Source organism: Epinephelus moara, chromosome 8 (genome assembly GCF_006386435.1).
Source record: "Epinephelus moara isolate mb chromosome 8, YSFRI_EMoa_1.0, whole genome shotgun sequence".
NCBI classification, from domain to species: Eukaryota; Metazoa; Chordata; class Actinopteri; order Perciformes; family Serranidae; genus Epinephelus; species Epinephelus moara.
In genome coordinates, this window is record NC_065513.1 from 40,284,394 (window position 1) to 40,306,890 (window position 22,497).

General features: G+C 42.6%; 1 long non-coding RNA gene across 1 annotated transcript in view; it reads right to left on the bottom strand.

Moving 5' to 3' along the window:
• The window catches only part of LOC126394435 (uncharacterized), a 310,194-nt gene that overhangs the window by 260,018 nt on the left and 27,679 nt on the right, over nt 1-22,497 (bottom strand). The window lies entirely within an intron of this gene.

Sequence of the window (22,497 nt, forward strand, 5' to 3'; positions counted from 1 at the left end):
TGGTGTGGTCTTCTGCTGCTGTAGCCCATCTGCTTCAAGGTTGGACAAGGTGTTGTTGCTTCAGAGATGGTCTTCTGCAGACCTTGGTTGGAACCAGTGCTTATTTGACTTCCTGTTGCCTTTCTATCATCTTGAACCAGTCTGGCAATTCTCCTCTGACCTCTGTTTTTAATCCATATGCAAAGAGATGCTTTTCGTAACATTGAATGCTTTTTAAAAGGATCGAGACTTGTCAATCCTTCAGAGTCAGATGTATGTAGTTCATAAAATCTTTGATTACTTTTACTTATAATTGTAAAAGACTTGACTCCAGCTCGTAGCTGTACGTTTTCAGAGTCAATAAATCAACTATCATCAACTTGACAGCAAGTTTGACTCTTTCCTCAGAGTCGGTTGAGATTTGAGTTTGCTTTGAGGTTTTTAATCAGTTCTGTAGCTCAAAATTAAAGGAGAAAAGTCAAGTTAGAGGAATGAAAGAGCCAGAGAGAAGATGCGCTATGTGCTAGAATCCAATGTAAAGATGGCGGGAGCATCTCAACATTGTTCGATGGTTACACTGTAAACATTAGGCGACTTGATGGAGTGAGGCAGATTTCATTTCGGAGGAAACTGCTAGATTTCTGTTCCAGTACAGCATGCATTTTAACTCTGTGCAAATATGCTTTTGGCTGCTGTTTGATTCCAGGAGACTCATTCACATGAATAGCAATGAGATATTCTGGATGCGCTCTGCATTCAGGAAGAGGATACCCCCTGCCATTCATATGCACACAACAGTGTCTCATACACGCAGGCTCATTGGCAGTCACACACACACACACACACACACACACACACACACACACACACACACACACACACACAGTCATTGCCGATACAGATGCTGCATACATACATTTCTACGTGCGCACAAAAACAGAGGGGGGTCCCTTGTCAATATGTGCATGTTTATAGCTGCTTGAGTCTCAGAGACAATCGCAATGTTTGCACACGGAGAATGTTGTGCAGTGTGAGATTCAAGGTTGAGAGGAGCGTCGTGCAAAACAACAAAAACTCAGATTTTCTCGTGACCCGACACACACTCTGCAGCCAGCTGTAACAGATCATAACACTCACACCTGTGGATATTCAGGAGTTTAGACTACAGTCGACTCTCTGAGGTTTATTTGCCCTAACGAGCGTTGGCCAAGCAGTACAACCTTCTCCAAACGTGCCTTTCATGTCAGCAGTAGAGTGTAGAGAGTCAGTGGACACCTCAGGGGTGTGGATGTGAGGGTCTGCAGGTGAGGCAGGATGCTACTGGGAAAGACAGTGGGGCTCCATTAACTTTCCTGGAATCGATAAAGCCTGAACAACGTAATTAGAGTGCGAGGAACTCATGGTCGAAAGAAATTATTGCAGCTTTTGCTGGAGGTGTCAATCACAAGTTTCATCATGATGCGATTTCAAGTCGATTTGGACAATGATGTGATATTTGCTGATAGAACTAGGTCTGCTATGACGCGATTTCGATTTGAGTCAGTTCAGGGGGCTGCGATCGATTGGTGATAGTATCACTGAATATCCTCATTGTCTTTTTTTGGCCACCGTTTTGGAACAGATGTGACGACCACTGGTTGGTGGCTGCTTGCTCTGCTGCGATTCAGCAGCTAACAAGCAGAGCTAACTGCTAACAGCCACCACTGCAACCAACAAACTCAACAAATCCATTCAGCAGCTCCACCATCCACAGTCGGACACACACGGCTGATTATTTACTGCTGAGTTACAGCTCACAACTCGCACCAATGGCTGATGCTGCTCCAGTGTGCGTGTTTTTACTGGCTAGTGAAACATCCTGGTGCAGACTATTTACTGGAGTTTACCAGCCTGTCACTCATGCGGCATTTGAAGATAATCACAAGCACGGCCCTTTTCGGCTTTCAATGTCCGAGTCGACCACTGTCATTTTTGTCAAGTTTTGTTTTAGTTTTTTTTTATTAAGATCTATTTTTAGCTCGTCATTGACTTGTTTTTGTCAAAGAAAAAAGGTTGTTGACAAAAAATGTGCATCCTAGTTTTTGCCAACGAAATTGAGACTGATCTCAGAAGTTTGCATATCGACCAGCCCTTCTTTAAATGTCGATTACAGCTCCTTTAATATTAAATTATTTATAACATACTTTTTCCTTTTACTTTGCTCACCCTGGTTAACACAGTTAGCTCTGTCAGCACTGTTGTCATTGAGTTACCATCGTTAGCTGCTAGCTGTCAGTTCAGCCTCGTCAATGTTAAGAACTGTGTACAGACACCTCAGAGACTCTTAAAAGTGCTCTGTGAAATACTCAGTTTTGGATCAGTCTGTATTGAATTTTGTTTTATTATTATAATTTTGATAACGGGTGTGTCTTTTGACTGTATCTCACTGTAAGTTACGTTATTTTTTCTTCCAGAAAGTCTGTTACTTGAAGTTATTTTGTCAGAGTACAGTAAGGTACCCTGGAAATCCAGAGTTCTCGTGAGAGCACAATTTGAATTTGCTCAGCGAGTCACTCTGGCAATCAGTAATGATGCTCATTACCCATGCCCTTGTAGCCGAGCTGCACCAATCACATCGGTGTATCTGATATAGGCGGGCCAGAGGCGAGCTAAACAGATGACGACAGCGCTGCGACGACGAAGTCCGGAATCAGTCAGTAAACATTGCAAGATGGCTACGGATGAACACCAGTTGTTTGAAACGGCTTTGGCCGCTACAATGAACGAGTTAGACTTGGCTTTTTCTCTAAAAGAGGAACAGAAGACGGCGCTCGAATCTTTCCTTTGCAAGAAGGACGTTTTTGCTGTTTTGCCGACCGGATACGGCAAGAGTCTAATCTACCAGTTAGCTCCGCTGGTAGCTAAGCGTATACGTCACCCCGTGTATTGTTCTGATTGGTCGTAGTGTTATCCAATTGCGTGCAGTGATATTTACAAATGCATGCTTGGTGCCACCCCTCGAGTTGGGCCATTTTCATTACTCATAGCCAGACCCTAAATCTTTCTAGATTTGGGTCTGGATTTCCAGGCTAACAGTAAGATGGAGTTTTGTTTAAATGTCATAACCAGAGCTGAGCTGGTGGTGTAGCTGCTGACCCAACTGATCGTACTCTGTCCTCTTTGTCATCAAACTTGTCAAGTTCAAACTCCCAAGGTAGCGAGTCCGAACTTGACGTACTCTGTATTAAGAGAGCACATTAGTCTCGCCCAAACTGTTCCTTTCAGAGATGTCTTACAGCCTTTATTAACCCGTAAACAGAATGACCTTCATCTGTATCCGTTCACACAGACACACACTGACTTATATCCACTTTGTCTTACTCGTTCAATAAACCCATGTGACCAAACTGCACCAGCACTGATGCTGATGCTGTTAGTCAACAGTGTTAAAAAGGTCACTGAGTTGACCTGAACCCGTGAGGCGGGGGACTCCCCCCCACAGGACCGCAGTGACCCCGCTGACGCCTCATACCTCATTACCACAGGACCACTCAGGCACTGAGGTCCCATGTGACCTTCATACACACACTCTCACTCTCTCTCACACTCACACACAGACACATTTCTGCATCTGACCCTCCACAGTGGGCGAGCATACTCCCGGTGAGTGTGTGTGACCCACTGAACGGGTTCACCTGCAGGGGTGAGGGGGCTCAGCAGCGAGGGGTCGCCAGGGTCGCTGACCGCTGGGACAGGTTTAGCAGATTGGATTGTTGGATTCAAGATGAGGGATGTTAACTTTATTTTTATCTGCTGTAGGTTCACACACAAACTGCTCAAGTGGGTTAAATGTGTTTTTTGTTAGTTTAGTTAAACGTTACGAAACCAGACAGAATATTATGTAACAGTGCACAGTGTGTGTAGTTGTCTTTATAAAGAGCAGACACGATTTTGAACCCATGTCTTTTTTTTCTGTTAGATACTTATAGTAATCATATTCATCAGAGCATTAGTGTGTAGTCTCACCATATGTCTACACTATAAGCACCTTGAGAATGCAAAAATATACAAAGTGGAAAGACCGATCCTGTAACACCTGCAAAACAAGGTCAAATTAATTAACCCAAAACATTGTGGATATTACGCTGCATACACTCTAATCATTTATTGCTCACTACCAAACATAAAACATAAAAGCGTATTTCACAAAGTGATAAAAGATCTGTTGAAAAAAGGAAACATAAAAAAAACAACATAATAAAATACACAGGAATTAAAATGTCTTTACAAACTTCTTGTGTTTATTCCCCAGAGGTGTAACAGAGAGAGAGAGTGTGTTTTCACCTCTGTCGATCTGTTGTTAGTTTGTCTGTGACCAATATCAAAAACCACATTCACGCTCCCCAGAGAGAGAAACCAATTGATTTCAAAACACTGGTGTGCACAGCACAGTCACCCTCCAACAGGGAGACAAACACTGGTGTGCACAGCACAGTCACCCTCCAACAGGGAGACATGCATGGGTTTTGGCTGCGTTCACGCTGCAAGCTTTAGGGTTTTTTAGTTTGACTGTTCATGTTATTTTTTTTAAATGTGGCCAGTATCAGATTCCAGTGTGAACTGGTCCTGGTCCTGGACTGACCTGCATGTGCAAAAGAACAGTAAACAAAAGACGTTATACTGTCGTTGCCCAATTCAGAACTTGGTCAGTTGAATCGTATTTGGCTGTTCAATAGGAATATTTGACCAATCGTTTCTTTTTTTTTTTTTTCATATAAACTGTCAAATGACACTTATGGAACTGCACGAGTTTTGAGTTTGGCAGGCTGTTCAGGGTGACAGGGATGTTCAGGTAATATAGTAAACAAGCCAAGTTGGCCCTATGAGCTAATGCATGCTCACTATGCTAACAACGAATCGTAAGTAGGCAACTTTTTTTGCGGGGGACCCACAGCCAGCTTTTTCATTCTGGTCATCGCACCCCTAGGTTCTGGGTAGAGCTTAGATTTTCTGCCCGAGGCCAATCCCAACCCAAACCCAACCCGACCCGTGGGCCGGGCCCCCCTTTGATGGTGCCACAACGTGTGTCAGCTTCGTCGAGTGTACCAAGTGCAGTACCATGCTGGTATATGACAGCAAAAAGACGGGGACCTCGACACTAAAGGCTCATTTATGCTCCCTTTACGTACGAAAATGTATATGTCTGTTTCAAATGATGTTTCCGTCACTGCCCACATACTTCCATGCGCCCTTTACGTTGGCATGGATGTTAACCAATACATCCACCAGGAGGCAGCCCAGAGTCAAAAGTTTATGACAACAACAAACTCAAAAACAAACATGGCGACTGCGGAGGAGATATTGATAATGTACCTCTTGCATAAAAGACAAAAACAGGGGCAGCGTTGTAGGAGGCGGTGGTCGGTGAGGCTGTTAAATACATTGCAACTGGAGGACGGACAATTCTTTTCTCTAGTACTGCCGATGAGAAATATTGAATTTTTATTTCTTCTTCGTGTCTCACTAGAGCTACGTATCGGGTAGTGACAGCAACACTGCCCCCACAGTTCCCGGTGGCACTGCTCCGTTTGGCCCGTATCCGTAAGCTTTATGGAAATGTGCAGAAATACGGACGAAATGATCGCGGAGCACGGACAGAAGGCTCCGTCCATATCCGGATCCGTATTTAACATTGCGCATAAATGGGTCTTAATGAGGCGCATGACGAAGGCTTGTCATGGAAAGAAAGACAGTCAGCCTTCAATGTTCACGTTCGTATCCTTAAAAAAAATGTAGGGTTTAAACTGGGCTTGGGCTCATAATTACAGTTAAAGGGACGGGCCGGGCTCGGATAGAACATGCACAGGCTCGGGTGGGGTCGAGCTGGATTTTTTGGGCCCGATCTAAGCTCTAGTTCTTGGTGCCTAAGAAAGGTGGAACAAGAGGCTCATGGTGTCTGAAAGACAGTTGGGTACCTCACTGCAGGAGATAAGGACAAAGCTTGGTCCCTCCAACCTCTGAGGCAACCCTCAAACCCCTGCTACAGTATCCTGTCGGACTTGAGTGCATGTAATGTGGTTAGCACAGAGACAAGAGCCCCGCTTCCACCAAACACTTCAGGTATGTACCTTTGGAAACAAAAGTAACCCACATGGTACCTAGACCCTCGGTCTGTTTAGTGTTTCCACTGCAAACAGTACAATGATGTTGATTATTGCACCTAATTCGATAGCTCTTCTGCCTGTGACTCATTTTGTTCATGATAAACTGTAACTTGCTTTTTTTCTCTTTGTGTCTGTGCACACAGCGATCAGACTCTGCAAGCTATTTCCCTTCTCATTTGATGTGGATCTTCTAAAACCAATAGCCGCCGTCGTATGACAAAAGCCCAAAAGATGGGAGATGAGATGTCTGAAACTAAAATGTCAGAAACGAAATGTCCCGCTGTGCTTGTGATCAAATGGGAAAGACACGAGGCAATTCTCTCTCTATCTCATCCCCCGAGTTCTCATTTTCCTCACCTCGTCCCTCTCCTCCCATCAAAGATCCGCTCAGTCATCGCCGCCGTGACTCTCTCCTCTCCGCAGTGTAATATTCCTCTAAAGGTCACACCAATTGTCTGCTGGAGTAAAACAAAACGGAAAAAAAATGTCAGGTGGATAAAACACTTTCCTTTAGTTTGGACCACAGAACAATCTGATCCTCTCTGTTTGGTACCTGTGACTCCTGCAGGAAGTGTAGACATCAGATTTCTGTGTCTGACTGAGAGGCTGATCTACTTGTTGACATAAAGTGAAGTCAGTATAATAAAGGTGCGGAGGAGAGACGCTGGGCACTCTGATTGAGCTCCAGGCAGTGTCATAAGTTATGGATGATATGTTTGCACTCTGATTTTCAGAGAATTAACAGGGTAATGAAAAAGTGGAAGTCAGAAGAGGTTCGAAAAGTAGGTTTGTGACAGGAAGGTCAGAGAGAACATTCCTCTGAGATATGAAGGTCAAAGAAAAATGCTGTTGTAGATGAGATATCTGTATGATTCCTAGAGGCCCTGTTTGTTCGGTGCTGATGTTAAATGCTGTGATTTATAATCATGGATTATCTGTGGTTTTAATCCTGTGTATTCACCACTGTGATAATTTCAGTGCAAATTACCACCCATGTTTTGATGAAGGCAGAGATCCCCTGGTGTGTTGTTGCACAATTGTGTACAAATTAAACTCTGTAATTTGAGCCTTAATTTGTTTTTGATGGGGTATTTATTTTTCTTCTGATGTATGTTTTCTCTAATAATAAGATGAAAGGCTGCACTAAAATAGTCGAGAGATTAGAAACAAAGCAGATTTGAATAAATATTGCTGGTAAATGGTCTAAGGGTGCTTCCACTCCTGCCCTGTTTGGTTTGGTTCAATCAAACTCAAGTTCGTTTGCCCCCTCAGTGCGGTTCGTTTGGGCAGGTGTGAACACAGCAATCGCACAACAACCGTACCAAGACCCAGTCTCAGTCTGGTTACAAATTAAATCGAAGGAGGAGCAGCTCTACTCCTCACCCCATCTCTAAGGCTGAGCCCAGCCACACCACGGAGGAAACTCATTTCGGCCTCTTGTATCTGCGATCTCATTCTTTTGGTCACTACCCAGAGCTCATGACCATAGGTGAAGGTTGGGACGTAGATGGTCAAGTAAATCGAAAGCCTTACCTTCCGGCTCAGCTCCCTCTTCACCACGATGGTCGGGCACAGTGCGTCACTGGAGAAGCCGCACCAAACCGCCGCTCCATCTCCCGCTTCATTCTACCCTCACCCTTGAACAAGACCCAGAGATACTTGAACTTCCTCGCTTGAGGCAGTAACTCTCCCCCAACCTGGAGGAGGCAATCCAACGGTTTTCGGCAGAAACCTGGAGGGGGGTGTTTTGGAGGTTCTCACAGGTGTCAGTGTTTCATTAATCGCATAAAATATGACATCCTTTCTTGAAAGAGCAGCTACGACACAGTAAAGCACATCGGTGTGCAGCCTCTAACAGCACAGTGATGTTTTTGTTCACGAGATTCAAGCTAATTATTTGTAGATTAATACTTTTCGAAGACAACACTTCAGCTCTAACTGGTCTCATTGGAGCTATAGTTATTGAATGAATACACTAACCTTAAGGTAAGGTAAGGTAAGGTAAGGTAACTTAATTTCTTAACTGCTTGGTGTAAGGATTCGGGGTTCAGCTGTGGATCTCCTATCAGCCTACTAGCCCACCTCACAATTTGGTTCAGGGAGTTCTTATTTTTTAGGGATGGGCTGCTGAACCAAGACACTAGGCTAAAGGATAGAATGGATTCAATAAAAGAGCGGTAGAATAGGATAAAGAGTGTACTGTCAATATGAAAGGAGGACAGTTTCCTCAAACAGTATAAACACTGGTTCCCCTTCTTGTACACAGCTTCACAATTTGCTTCAGAGTTTAGCTTATTGTCAGTAATGGTGCCAAGGTATTTGTACTTTTCTACCCACTCCACTGTCTGACCCTTTATGATGGTGAGTTCCTGAGACCTGGAGAGTTTTCTAAAGTCAATGTGCATGTCTTTTGTTTTTGAAATATTCATCTGTAAAAAGGACCTATCACACCATTCTATAAAATCCTGGGCAACTGGACTATGGCCTGTTTCATTTTCTTTTAGCAGGCTTACAATGACAGAATCATCTGCATACTTTAAAATAAATCTGTCTTCCCTGCTGCTGCGGCACATGTTTGTATAAAGGATGAACAGGAGAGGGGACAACACACAACCCTGAGGGGAGCCAGTGGAGGAACATATCTGGTCAGACAGTACTCCACTGACTCTCACTTTTTTTACTCAAACCAAATTGCTCTAAAGGCCTTTCTGTTAAGATGTGGGGTTGGATTGTATTAAAGCCGCTACAAGGAACTTTTAACTGGATATGCAAAAGTCTCTCGTTTCTCCTGATGTCTGTACGTGACCTACAACAGCAAATGAGACCATCGGTGTGAAGATAAGCAATTTCTATATAGTGTATATCCATACCTTTAGGAAACTGTTTCCGGGTCCGCCCCAGGTCGCTTCCAGGACGAAACGATTTACGGCACTCAGACGGCACACGTCATCTTACCTAGCTGCTTACATTTATAGTGACTCTTATAAATAGTCGCTATTCCTCCTCCTCGACCCGACGTCCGCGGGGAGTTAAAATAGCAGCAATCATCGGGTAAAAGTTCTGTGAAAGCACTGGACTCACCAACAGTCAGCCACGTCTCAGTCACACAGAGAAAATCCAATCCTCGGGAAGTCAGGAAATCCTTCAGGATAAACGTTTTGTTCGCTAGCGATCTAGCATTTACCAGCCCAATCCTGGCAGGAGCCGGCGGGTGCACCGCTCCATACTCAGTCCAAGAAGCCGTGGAAGTGCTCGCCAAACAGGCCTTCAGCCTTACCAGCCGACCGCTGCGCTTACGCCGGAGAGGTGGAGCTGGGGAGCGGCAGAGGTGAGCTGGGATCCCCGATAGGAACGGGGGCAAAGTTTTCCCATCTTGTTGTTTCATTCATCCCCAAAACAAACACATACGCAAGCCAGGTAAGCGTTATGACAATACGCGCTAGAGCTCATGGGAAATGTAGGCTTCATTCCAGCAAAACACTACCGCTTTTGTCCACAGGGTCGCCGCAATCAACTCAGAATGAAAGTTCCTTGTAGGGGCTTTAAAAGCTGATGAGAAATCTACGAATAAAAGCTGTGTTCCTTTTCCTTCCAAATGTTTAAAAAGCATGTTCGTCAAAGTGACTGTGGCGTCCTCAACACCTCTATGTGGCTTATAGGCAGACTGCAGTGGATCAGTATCAGACTCTGTCTTCTTTAATATTTCAGACTTATCTAATAACATCTTTGTAAAAATGACAAGATGTTTGATTTTTCCTAAAAGACAGCATTCTCAAGAAAGCCCCTCTGAGTTACAAGAAGCCAGTAGAAAAGATTTCGGGCTCTTTGTATCAAAGATAAACAGATTTTTTTCCTCCAGTTTCCATCAGCCACCTCTGGGATAAATAAATCACCTCCATGCAGCCATCGACCCCGTCGCCTCAGAGCTGCTGTGTTAGTGTAGAGCAGAAATGTGGGCAGCATATGACCACCTGCTCAACTGTCACCTTTACTCCCCTCTTCATACCCTCCATCACACCTACTCTCCCTCACACCCCCAGAAAACCTCCAGATGGTGCCGCTCGTAAAATAAAAGCCAGCTTCCTCCTGAAGCTTTACTGCGGCTTCCTGCTTTGGTTCTGTCTGGATCAAATGATATCTTTGTTGGGGTAGAAAGGGTGTGTGTGTGGGTTTTTTGTAGCTGTGTGTGTTGTGGGTGAGAAACAATAAGTCCTCACATCAAGGTTTGAGTGCAAGAGTGTGTGTGTGTGTGTGTGTGTGTGTGTGTGTGTATACTTAAGAAAGAGACTCTCACATCAGACAATGTCTTTACCACTAGAAGACGTGCGGTGTGAGTCTGTGCGTACAAATCTTAGAATCTCTGGATCAAAAAATGTCTTTCTAGTGTTCAAAGTGTGTGTGTTCGTCTCTGGATGTATCTGTGTGTGTGTGTGTGTGTGTGTGTGTGTGTTTGTCCCCATGTGGGAATTCATTACCATTCTGCAGAGTTTTTCCTTTGTAAATAACTCCTCTGGGAGCTTCACGTTGAGCCTTTTAAAGACTCATTAGGATTCGTTGTTTGGTCGTCTCCTTTGTGAACGTGTTCGTCTTTAAACACCACTAATGGTTCCAATTCGTCTTAATGCTCGCTGTTTAAATGCAGCATTACGGTGACGTTAATGCAACAACACATCTTAAAGTGAAGGCAACCACGGAAGAATCAAGACAAATTATCCTTTGTTATACTAAAAAAATTCTTCCTGCTTCTCTCATCTCAGATGTTCTTGATATTTTCCATCATAAATCATTCAGGTCGTTAGATCTCTTGTCACCATAATGAGGTTCTGGCCTCATTATTATTGGGAGCCTTCAAAACGGCCACCAACATGGATGAAAGCTGAAGCCAGTGGGAAAGTCCGTGAAGTTGCAGGGTCATTAATGTCTACTACTACTACTACTAATGATTATAATGATAATAATAATACTAATAATAATGATAAATAATAATAAATAATAAAAAAAATCTCCACATTAATTGAAATTTTCAAATATATTTATATATATATACATACAGACAACATTGTTTCAATGTTTAGTTTGTTCAATAATACGTTCCCCAAAGTATTGTAAATATCTGCTCAGTACTTTTAGGTGAAATTAGAGAAAATCAATTTATTGTGTTAGTCTGACTAAAACCAGACTTTTAAAAAACATGTAAACATGTTTACTGAAATCGTACTACATTGAATTTCTCAAAGTCGGACTAACGCCCAAATAATGTGATGGCCTCGGTGCTCGGCGCATGCTTCACAGTTTCCACCCTGGGCTTTGACCCGGAAGTCAAAAGCATTGAATACATAGCAGAAGAAGAAGACGAAGACGAAGAAGAAGAAGAAGAAGAAGAAGAAGAAGAAATCTACATCCAGAGTCGTACATTTTTTTGGATGGATGAAAATGTACAGAGCTGTAAAACTGTCCACCATGGTACCAGTTTACTGCTAGCTAAATATAGCTCAGTGTTCATTTTGACAAGAATTTTTAATTTCATTTTAGTCTTAGTCACTCACCAAAGACTGGATTTAGTTAAAGTCACATTTTAGTCTTTTAGTTTTGTTTTGTTTTAGTTAAAATTTAGACAGTGGAAATCAGTTTTGTTTTAGTCTCATTTTAGTCTTTTGACGTAATTTGACAGTTTTGTTATACTGTAATAGATTTTGCAAAAGGATGTTTGTCATGGTAGTAAAAACTCCATTGTAAGCATACCTTTAACTATGTGTTTAGTCATTTAAACTAAGAATATACCATATTACTCTTGTATAATGAAAATGAATGTCTAAGGCTTGTTAGAAAAAGTGCAATACATAATCATGTCCTTCACAGGTTATTTTCTGTATATTTGTACAACAAATGACTTACAACCTGCAAGAATAAAGCTCCAATCCTCGTAAGACAACTGTTATGCCCATTTTAATTTACTATTTTCTTACAAGGGCATCAAAACACATTTAATCACATGCCCAATTTGATTCAGTTTTTGTTAACACTAGGACCACAGAGATGTTTTTTTTTATTGACCGTATGAATGGTTTTGTTTTCAAATAAATATTTGGAAACGAAAATGTATGCTTTGGTGTACTTTTACAGAGTTTTTACAGGCGTTGTTGTTCCCGACTTCCCACTGTGGAGCCAAGGCTTCTGTGTGGCAAAACTGGACGTGCACCGCCACCGTGCGGAGGGTGGGGGGAGGTCATCCAATCAGAAAGATAGACTGAGAGTTTGAATTTGAGTTTAGATAATTAATTGGTTAAAAAGGAAAACAATCAAGGCATTGAGGATGGTTGTAATCCAGATTGTCCGGCCGGCCAGCGTCAGCTTTTTCGTCACGTTTTTACTCGTCACTTCATAATGAACAGAGATTTCGTTTTAGTTTTTTTGTCAGTACTTATTAAATTTACATTCTCGTCACAAATTAGTCACGGAATAAAGGGTCATCAAGGAAAAGTTTTCGTTTAAGATTTATTTGACAAAATTAACACTGTTATAGCTAACTCGTTTGTCGATTGTTTGGTTTGTGACGTTATAGGTCAAGAAAGGATTCCTTCAGTGTTCGTTATCCAGGTTTTTACCTGGAGCCAATTTTTTTGCAGCGGTCTCTTCCTCTTTAAAACAAACAATCCAGGTGATTTAAACTGGTAAAAACACTGAATTAAGCAGTTTCAGGTTACAAATCAGTGTTGGAAACAGGCTGCTAGCCCAGCACCTGCTAATGTGTGCTTATCTTTTTTGTGTTCACCTCAGTTCTGATCCAGAGGTTTGTACACGGGGGTGGATCATCCACAGAGGTCTCTTCCTCTCGGATGCTGTGATTTAAGCTGGTAAAAATGCTGAATAAAACAGTTTCACGCTAAAAACATCAACGTTTTTCCGACTCTCTCCTCATGGAGGGGCTGCAAATGTGGCCGATGCAAAAACACAAATTGTGTATATATATATTTATTGAAAATATTTCTTGTGATCACTCCTGTTCTGACAGTGCCATTTGTATTTTGCAGAAATTCCTCCAAGAGAGAAGAAAGCAGTATTTTGATGGTTTTTACGCTTCATAATTTGGTAGCATTTTTCAGGGCTCTTTTTTTACATGCTATATTTATTGATGCTATTTCTTCGTATTTATGGTTGTTTATGTGCATTCATTCATTCATTCATTTATGACTCTGGATCTTGCAGCTCCTTATTTATAGTTTTCGGTATTGTTTCCAGTCCTGGGCATCTGTTATTCACATTTCAGCCTGTGTGTCCGGCAGCTGGTGTTCTTTATTGTTATGGAGACGTTTCCTATTTGTGAGAGGCTAATATTTCATGGATCATTCATCTTATCACTTAGTCACGTATCCCGATTGTGGTGTGAACTTGACCTGTGTGTTTATGATTTGCTATTTACTATTGTTTTATCGCACTGATGATGGCCCTTTAGCTGAAACACATCTGTGTCTTTATGTTTTTGCCTCATATTAAATAAGTGAATTCTGCTATGAGTGCCGGTGTTTTATATGTTTTTTGATCCCTCCTGTTTTACCTCTTGCTCCAGTCTAGAAGCTCTGAACAATGTGAAGTGTTTGACAATGTTTTACTGTGATGGCAGAAAGCAATACATGCTAAACTCATGCGATCATAACACATGATATAATCACATAAGAGTCCAAACCAATTTCTCAGAGCATAATTTAACTTTTTGTTTCAAATAATCCTTTCTGTTCTCAACATTTATGTGAATAACGTGTGCAGTGGGTGAAATGTGTTGCTGATCCATTCAGTGGTGACAGAACTGTCTCTAAACACAAACTATGTTTCAGTAAATATTTCTGATGACACTGTGTCCTTGAAACTCTGTGTAATAATTGTGTGTCGTCTCCCTCCCTGCAGTGTCGGAGCCAACCCCACCTCGCTCTGAGGCCTTCCTCCAAACAGCGGGTAAGGAAACACTTGGAACCTTAAATGACTTATTGTTTCTGTTTTGTGTTTTTGTGTCCTCACACTGAAGGAACAGGACGTTCACACACACACACACACACAGACTGTACAAAGCATACCGCAGAGTTGGCTCACTGCAAACAAAACACTGCGTGCTGATAACTTGGCTTCAAACATCACATGATGACTGTGATCATGCAGACTGAGGTCTGTGCTGCTGCAGCGTCACAGAGGGTTCACATGCAGCGCTCATATGTGATGTAATGCAGCTTTACACATGTTCATACGTGTTGAAGAATGAACTAAGTTTAACCCTTTCAGGTGTTTTCACTACTACTTAAGATTAGACCTCTGCTCAAGATAAAGTTGGGTGGTTGTAACCAGTAATGCAGCCTTCGAATGACATCATGCTTACCGTGTTCATAAGATGAGTTCAAATGAGGTTCTGCTCGTCTGTGTATCATACCGCTGCGACAGGTGCCATCTGGCCAACTGGCGGCATATCACAACACTGCCAAAGGTTCCTTTCAGCCACGTTACAAACTGATACAACCTGGAGCCATATCATACCGCTGCGAGAGCTGGCTTTTGGCGTCGGTGTCTGACGCTAAAATCCCTGACAAAGATTTTTTTGACAACTTTGGAATGAGAGCGGGTTGGTTGGGCTGTTAGAATATATATTTGAAGGAGTTTTAAGAGCAAGTCAGTTCAGATTCCAATGTTAGAATCTCATGTTTTCATGCAAGTTGTGACCACTGGGTCTGAAATAACAAGTCCGAACATTAGTCACATGGGCCACGAATTTGAAACGACAAAAACAAACAAACAAAAACAAAAGAAATGAAGGTAAACTACTTAATTACTTGGGACTGTTACCTGTTAACTTCGTTCAAAACTTAAAGGGATAGCACCCAAAAATGAAAGTTCAGCCATTATCTACTCACCCATATGCCGAGGGAGGCTCAGGTGAAGTTTTAGAGTCCTCACATCCCTCACGGAGATCCAAGGGGAGAGTGGGTAGCAACACAACTCCACCTAACACATAATTGAAACCACAAAATATCTCCATACTGCTCGTCCGTAGTGATCCAAGTGTCCTGAAGCCCCGACATAAAAAGTTGTTTGGAAAAACGTCATTTAAACTCTGTTTTTAGCCTCATCGTAGCCTGTAGCTCTAACTGTCGGGGCTTCAGGACACTTGGATCACTACGGACGAGCAGTGTGGAGATATTTTGTGGTTTCAATTATGTGTCTTTGGATGTTTGAATCTGGGGCGCCGTCAGCCTGCATTAGGTGGAGTTGTGTTGCTACCCACTCTCCCCTCGGATCTCCGCAAGTGTTGTGAGGACTCTAAAACTTCACCTGAGCCTCCCTCGGCATATGGGTGAGTAGATAATGGCTGAATTTTCATTTTTGGGTGCACTATCCCTTTAACTGCCATCTGTAAGAAAACAAAATGGCGGTCAGCATGATCATGACAAAGTGGAATAAAATACATCATTGGCTGTTTGTCATGAAAAGAGTTTCTTAAAGCTCTCAAAGTCCTTCAGACGCATCCCAGACTGTCGTCCCAATCATCCACTTCGGCCTCAGATATTAACAAAACAAATGTTGAGCGTAGCAAGACGTTCTCAACACTATGCTACACATGGTCCCACAGCAAATTCTGCCATAGTGGCACACCTGACAATGAACATTAGGTCCACCACATAAATACAGATAGATACCTTTTATACATCAACTCAATCACATGAGATTTACATTTTAATCTTGATGAATTTAATTATTTATTATTATGTATTTTTTAAATTATGAACTTGGCCGTTTAGCATCCAACACTGGAGGTAAATTGACAATAAATGATAATGGTATTTATGTACTCATTACACAAAAAGGTAAGTTAGTGAAGGGCGTGATTTGCTAAAACTTTTACAAAAAAACTCCCTTGAAAAAATTCAATATAGTAACTTGTATTTGCATTTATTAAAAGTTTGATGGTTGAATGTGTACACAGCTGAAATTTGACCAAACAGGAGCCTGTTAGCAAAAAGACACCTGATATGTAAGAAAGTGTGTGTGAGTGTGTGTGTTCGCTGAAGACCTCATAAGGTTAGCAGGGACACTGGGCAACTGCTTAAACGTCTTTGAAGATGGTATAACACACACACACACACACACACACGCACACCCTCTCCACTCAGGACTGAAGACTGGAGGCCACAGCTTTGATCTCCTCTGTGTGTTTGACTGCCGTCCTCCCCCCTGTCTCCCTCCTCTCACCCGTTCTTCTTCAATGTCATCCTCTTTATCTACAGTATCACATAACTAACTCAGAAAACCTTGATAAGCAGAAATAGATCATTCTTCAACTTTCAAACCATTTCTAATACGTCACTTTGGACCAATCTGTGGAGGCGAATCAGTCACATGATCTGTTTAACCTGTAAATAATAATCTGTTAATGGGCTGACTCCCCTCTCTCTTCTTCCTGTGTCTCTCAGCTGATCACTGTCTGTCTGAGAATGCAGCCAAACACATCTTTCATCTCATGCTCTGTCCTAATTCCCTCTGTCAGTCTGTAGTGAGTCTTAAACAGACCTGAGTGAGTCTATAATCCGGTAGTTTGGGTTTCACTGAGCGGCTCAGTGAGGTCGCTGGGCATTGAGGGTACGGAGGTGTATGGTTTGCAGTTACCTCATCCAGGATCAAAGCAGAGGAAAGACACCCTGCGTTGATCATTTGAGAAGTATGAGGTCAGCACTGGATGTTTTTTTCCCTCTCTGGCCAGCTCTGCTGAAACCCCCGCAGTGTTACTGACAAAGAGTCAGGAGATGATTCTCTAATGCTGCTTTTCCTGAGCCAAGTAACAGTTTGAATGGATGTTAATAGTGCAGCCCGGCCTGACCCTGCTTGTATGTGGTACTTCCACTGCTTCAATCACTTAGAGGATAAGTGTTGTCCAGAAATTAAAAACACATCAATGAGCTTCACTGTTGCACCGTTGGCTGCTGCTTTAGAATCGTCCGTGTTCCTGGATGGTTCTGGTAATCCACGGTTTCTGTGGAATGATGTAAGTGTCCACACATGGAACTGATGCTGCACGGAGGTCGTCCAGTTTATTTTCCAGCTCCTGTACATGGCTAGCAGGATGCTAGTTTAGCTGTTGTCTATTCTTCTCCATGTTTTCCTCGACCTTGAAAATCTCGACATCTGCTAGCTAGCAAATGTCGGCAGAAGGAGAGTCGGAATCATATCTATGACGCTGATATTTAATAGAGTGATAACATTAAACATAAATTGATGTAAATACTCACGAAAACACCAAATGTGTATTAATCCACCACCAAAAATAGTCCCACAAGAAAATAGTCCCCCTAAATACTCCTGGTTGAGTAAAGCGGGATTTATGCTCGTGCGGCAGACCCTAAGCCATAGCCTAAACACATGGCCTACATCACTGTGAGCATTTATACTTGTGTGATGGTGTGTCTGTGTCACTCTGCAGTTACACTTACAAAAGAGTAGTTAGCAACGGGGTTTCTGTGAAGTTCTGTAAAGTGTAGTTGATTCGAAACACACATTAAACACACACTAAACATGGCTTAATAGAGATTTCAGTTTCAAACACAAGTACACAAATCAGCTTCACTATAACTCGCAGCATTCACAAATAAAGCACTTGTCTTTTTCTGGACACATTTTCCCCACAAATACAACATGCTAATGTTATTAGCACAAGCCTATGGCATTTTACATTGTATAAATTAGCCTAGTGGCTAGCGGACTNATGAAGCCAGGATAAATCACACACAAGACTTAAAATGCCATTTTTGTGGAGGCTTTATTGTCTTCACAATTTATTGTTTCTTATCTGTGAATTTAAAGTAAATAAAAGCTTTGTGTCCACTGAGGGAAATGGTTTCAGCTTACAGAAACAGACAGGAGGTCTGCGTCGCTGCGACGCGCAGTTATGTTTCTGGGGTGGTGCACATCAGACACACTCTGAAGTTTTTTCCCCAACTGTCAGAATTGCTGTAAGTGCTTCTGGCATTCAGTAAAAAAGGCTTGGACGCACTGAAGAAGAAGGTATTTCCACCTGAAAACAGATGCCTGCAGATGACGATAGCTGGGACTTATTATCTGGAAACACAGCCAAACCACAGCATAAAGCCTTACCTCGTCCAAACCCAAAATTAACATTAATAAATTCCCAGGTCTTGCAAGAAATTGGTCGGACTGGACTGCTGTAAGACCAAATGGAAGCACAGATCAAAGAAGATAGCTTCACCTTGCTGCATGCATGAAATTGACTTTGCATAGCTTACAAGTCTGCATTTGCATGTATATGTAGGGTATGTTATACTGCAGGCCTCAGGTTTAGTTCATAAGCCATACAACCCATAATTGAACTGAAAGAAATAAGAACTTCAGGAGAGATATGAGCTCTGGAGACGAAGCAAAGAAACCTGTAGTACTTCATTAAAAGGCCGCGTGCCTCGGGCAAAGAAAGTGGAATAATAAATGTAAATGTCAAACATCGGTGGAGGTAAAGTATAAAACAGAAACCAAATCGCACTGAGACTCAACATGGAGATAAACCGCATACAAACAGCTATTTAGATGAATACAAAGTAAAGACAGGATTAAAACAATGGAAAAAGGTATCCCTCATGTTTATAGCAGACAGTCAGATAAAACCACCTCAGAGGAACAAAACCATCCTGTGGTCTCTCACCAGTTTGTGTGTCAGTGGGTCACAGGTGGGAATCTTCATCTTCTCAGTTTGTGATTTAAAGAAAAAAAGACATGAGAATAATAATCACCACCTGAGCTGTCGGCTGGAAACAAAGGTTTGTTCTGGGAGGAGGACGAAAGCGCAGGTTTGACATTTCAGCTGTTACATAATGTTTAGATGTTAACCTTTCCGTGATAGATGGAGCTGGTGAAGACTCGGGGCAGCAGATACAGAACGGCTGCTGTTCCGCTCTGAAGACTGATGATGGCTTCGCTGCTGTTCGGGAACTCTCCAGGCGATAAACACAAACCGGCGCAGGAGGACAAACGACTACGAACCCACAGACATAAAGTCATAAAGTCAAGACATTTCATGGGAATAGAACATTTTTCACACCAATGTCCTGGGTCGAATGGTGCTATGATTCAAACTGACTTTATTGGAACTTTGTTTTGAAACTTATTGGAAGTTATACTGACATTACAGATTGTTGTTGGTAGGGCTGATGGTGAGAAAATAAACGTATGATGATTGACAGCATTGGTAAAGACTGGGAGTAGTTTCTAAGTACACCTCAGCCAATTAGCAACCAGTAGTGGCTAAAGTAAAGGGCTAGTCACTACACATGCATACAGTGTCTTTCAAAATAAACTTCTTGTTAGGTTTAGGAACCAAAAGTACTTGGTTAGGTTTAGGAGGAAACATCATGGTTTTGGTTAAAACAAGTACAGATGGTACAAGAGAAGAAGAACCCAGGGTGTGGGAGCCCTTCTTTGCAGAGATGTTCTTCCCATGTCAGCGTGGGTCTTCCCCGGGTACTCCAGTTTCCTCCCACAGTCCAAAGACATGCAGGTTAATAGGTGACTCTAAATTGCCTGTAGGTGTGAATGTGAGTGTGAATGGTCGTCTGTCTCTAAAGCCCTTTTTGAATAGGAATTGTGCAAATTTGCAGGAAAGCCCAGTCAGTCTTTTTTCAGCATTGGCAGTATAAAAACAAAATCGGGGAGTGCAGCAAAATGCCGCCTACCTACTTTTGTTTATACAGAATGTGCCTTTTTCGGGGCAATGGGGGGTGTGAGCAAGTAACAAAACGTGTAGCTCAGCGTGTGACGTAAACAGTGACGTGGGAGGGAAGCCGCGGCTGGTCAGTCCTTCGGCAAGTCTCTCGTAAATCAACCCGTCCTTCACCGTCCCCATCATCTGACGGTTAATGGCCTCTTCGTTTGCGAGGGCAAGGAGGGCGCACAATTCCTTGTCTCCCCAGTTGCTCATCTTTACAGTGTCTGTCAGGTTTGTGTTTCCCTCTTGCTACTAGCTGCTCGCTAATTCCTGCTATCAGCTGTTTCCTGTTTATCCACCGCCAGTGGCTCGCACGTGCGGCGTCATCAACAGCTCCTCCCACAAGTCTTCAACAGCCCCTCCCGTTGTGGAAGGCTGCCTCCGTCTGTTTAAACTAAAAGGTTCCGCCAATATGTCTACCCTACGAGGCGGAAAATTGGGCACCTCGGATCAACTTGCCAAGCCGGCTCTGTGTGTCTAAACGCTCGCAACAAAACGGCCCAACATTTGCTGAAAACCTGGCAGTGTAAAAGGGGCTTTAAACATGTCATTATAAGTTAAACATGTACAGCAGGTTGTTATCGAGTCTTGTCCGTCCGTCTTTGCGTCCATCCCATACAGTTCGGCCATTCCTTTGGCGCAGTGCATGATGGGATATGCTGCTTGGTTAGTGACTATCGGTTATACTCTACTTTTCACAGTGCATTGTGGGATACTTTGAGTCCACTATACAGGCCACAATAATTCCCTCTATATATTCCCACAGCACTACAAAATGGCGAACTGTGATTTCAGACACAGTCCATCCTGCTGTATGCTATAAACTGATGTACAGTGTGAATATGTTACTCTAATTGGACTGCCTGGATCAGGTGTCATGTCTCACCTGTACCTGAAACACCCTCACCATTGAAGTCTCTTGCATTTTAGCAGTTGTCAGCCTGAACACCGACTTTGTCTCACCATGCCAATTAGTTTGAGCCCCCTCCTCTTTTGCGTCTACATAATTGGCACTGCACAAAGACGTGTACAAAATGATACATCTCAAGGTTAAATGTTCATGATATGACTAGCCTCGATGCTACAACTGCAGAAAAAAAAGTTAACGTGTTGTTTTTGTGCATGGGAATCCTCTTTTTTTAACAAAGGAACTTCTGATCTCCAGAAACCACTACTCTGTGTATTTCTGTCAGCTTAATAATTTCCACTAGTTGTTTTTTCCAGGACATCTCCACTGGTCAGTAACTCCACTGCGTGACCCCCTTTTCTCTCTCCACTGACAAATCTGCTTCCTACGAGGCTTTCTGCCGAGGCCTGTTTCCATTTTAATTTCCTCCCAGACCTACAGTATGCATGCCATCTCCGCATTAAAGCCCACAAGATTATTTTCCAATCTAAACATTGTGTAGTCAGCTTTGTTTTCATTTTATAGCGCAAGGTAAACACTCTCTGTTGAGATTATGTTTCCTCAGAGGCAGCTGATCCTCAGTCTGCCGTGTCGTTTCGGCCTGAGCCCACAGAGGGCACTCGGAGCAGAGACCAGGGACGCTTTCATTGATTAGACTGGTTTTTAGTTTAGGTTTTGCACCAGATGGTAACAAGAGTGGGAAACAAGGAATTACTGCTGACATGAAATCAGCATTTCAATTATACAATTTTGAATCTATGAAGAAAATTTCTTGTTTATGAAATATGGATTTTGTGTTGCATTTTAAATTTGCTGCAGTTTTACACTTTTATGCGTGTTCTTACTATCATTCTAACCCTTTAAAATAATCTGAATAAGGGATTAGAGCAAATTAAATGTACAGTAGTCGATCTCTGACCAATATCAGAATAACAGCACTGTCTATAAATACACAATCAGTCAGCAGCAGCGTGGCCTGATTCGCTCCTGACCTGGTTCATGGTGAATGACGGACCGAGTCACATGCTCCACAAGTCTTTTCAAAGTAGGGCAGGGGCAGCTGTCCAGAAATTACATAAACGTTGACCAAGTTTTGTAACAACATCACATGACAGCACTCAGGGTGCGTGGTCAGCATGTCGTGCAGGTAGGGTGAAGGGTGTTGGACCTCTCAGGGTTTCATGCGCTGTAAAAAATGTCAGTCCTAAAAGGTAAAATTGAAGAGAAGCATGAAACAGAGCCTAAGAGATCAGCAGTGTGACTTAATCTGTGCTGGCACAGGCTGCCTGTTTCTTCCTGAGATAGTTGTTGTTATGTAAGTTGAAGTTCCTTTGTAGTGAAAGGTCCTCCAGATTCTTGTCTAAATCTGTACTGAACAGCTCGGCCTCCAAACACTCTTACACAACACCTGTCTGAACACAGCAGCTTTTTTATGTATCATAAAGCTGCTGGAGCAGCTGATCTCAGTGCAGCTCAGGTTTAAAGGGAAATTTCAGTTTATTTCAACCTGTCTCCTACCGTCCTAAGTTTGTTTCAAGTGACTAGTGACATAAAAATAATAGTTAGCATGTTAGCCGTTAGCCTAGATACAGCCGGGGCGCATAGTAGCGTCAGACCTGTTAAAACGTAAGTGAACGGGCATACTTCAAGTGCAAAGTTAGTCCACTAAACAAGCTTTTTTTCCACAAAGACCACCTCATATCGTTAGGATAAATGTCAGAGAA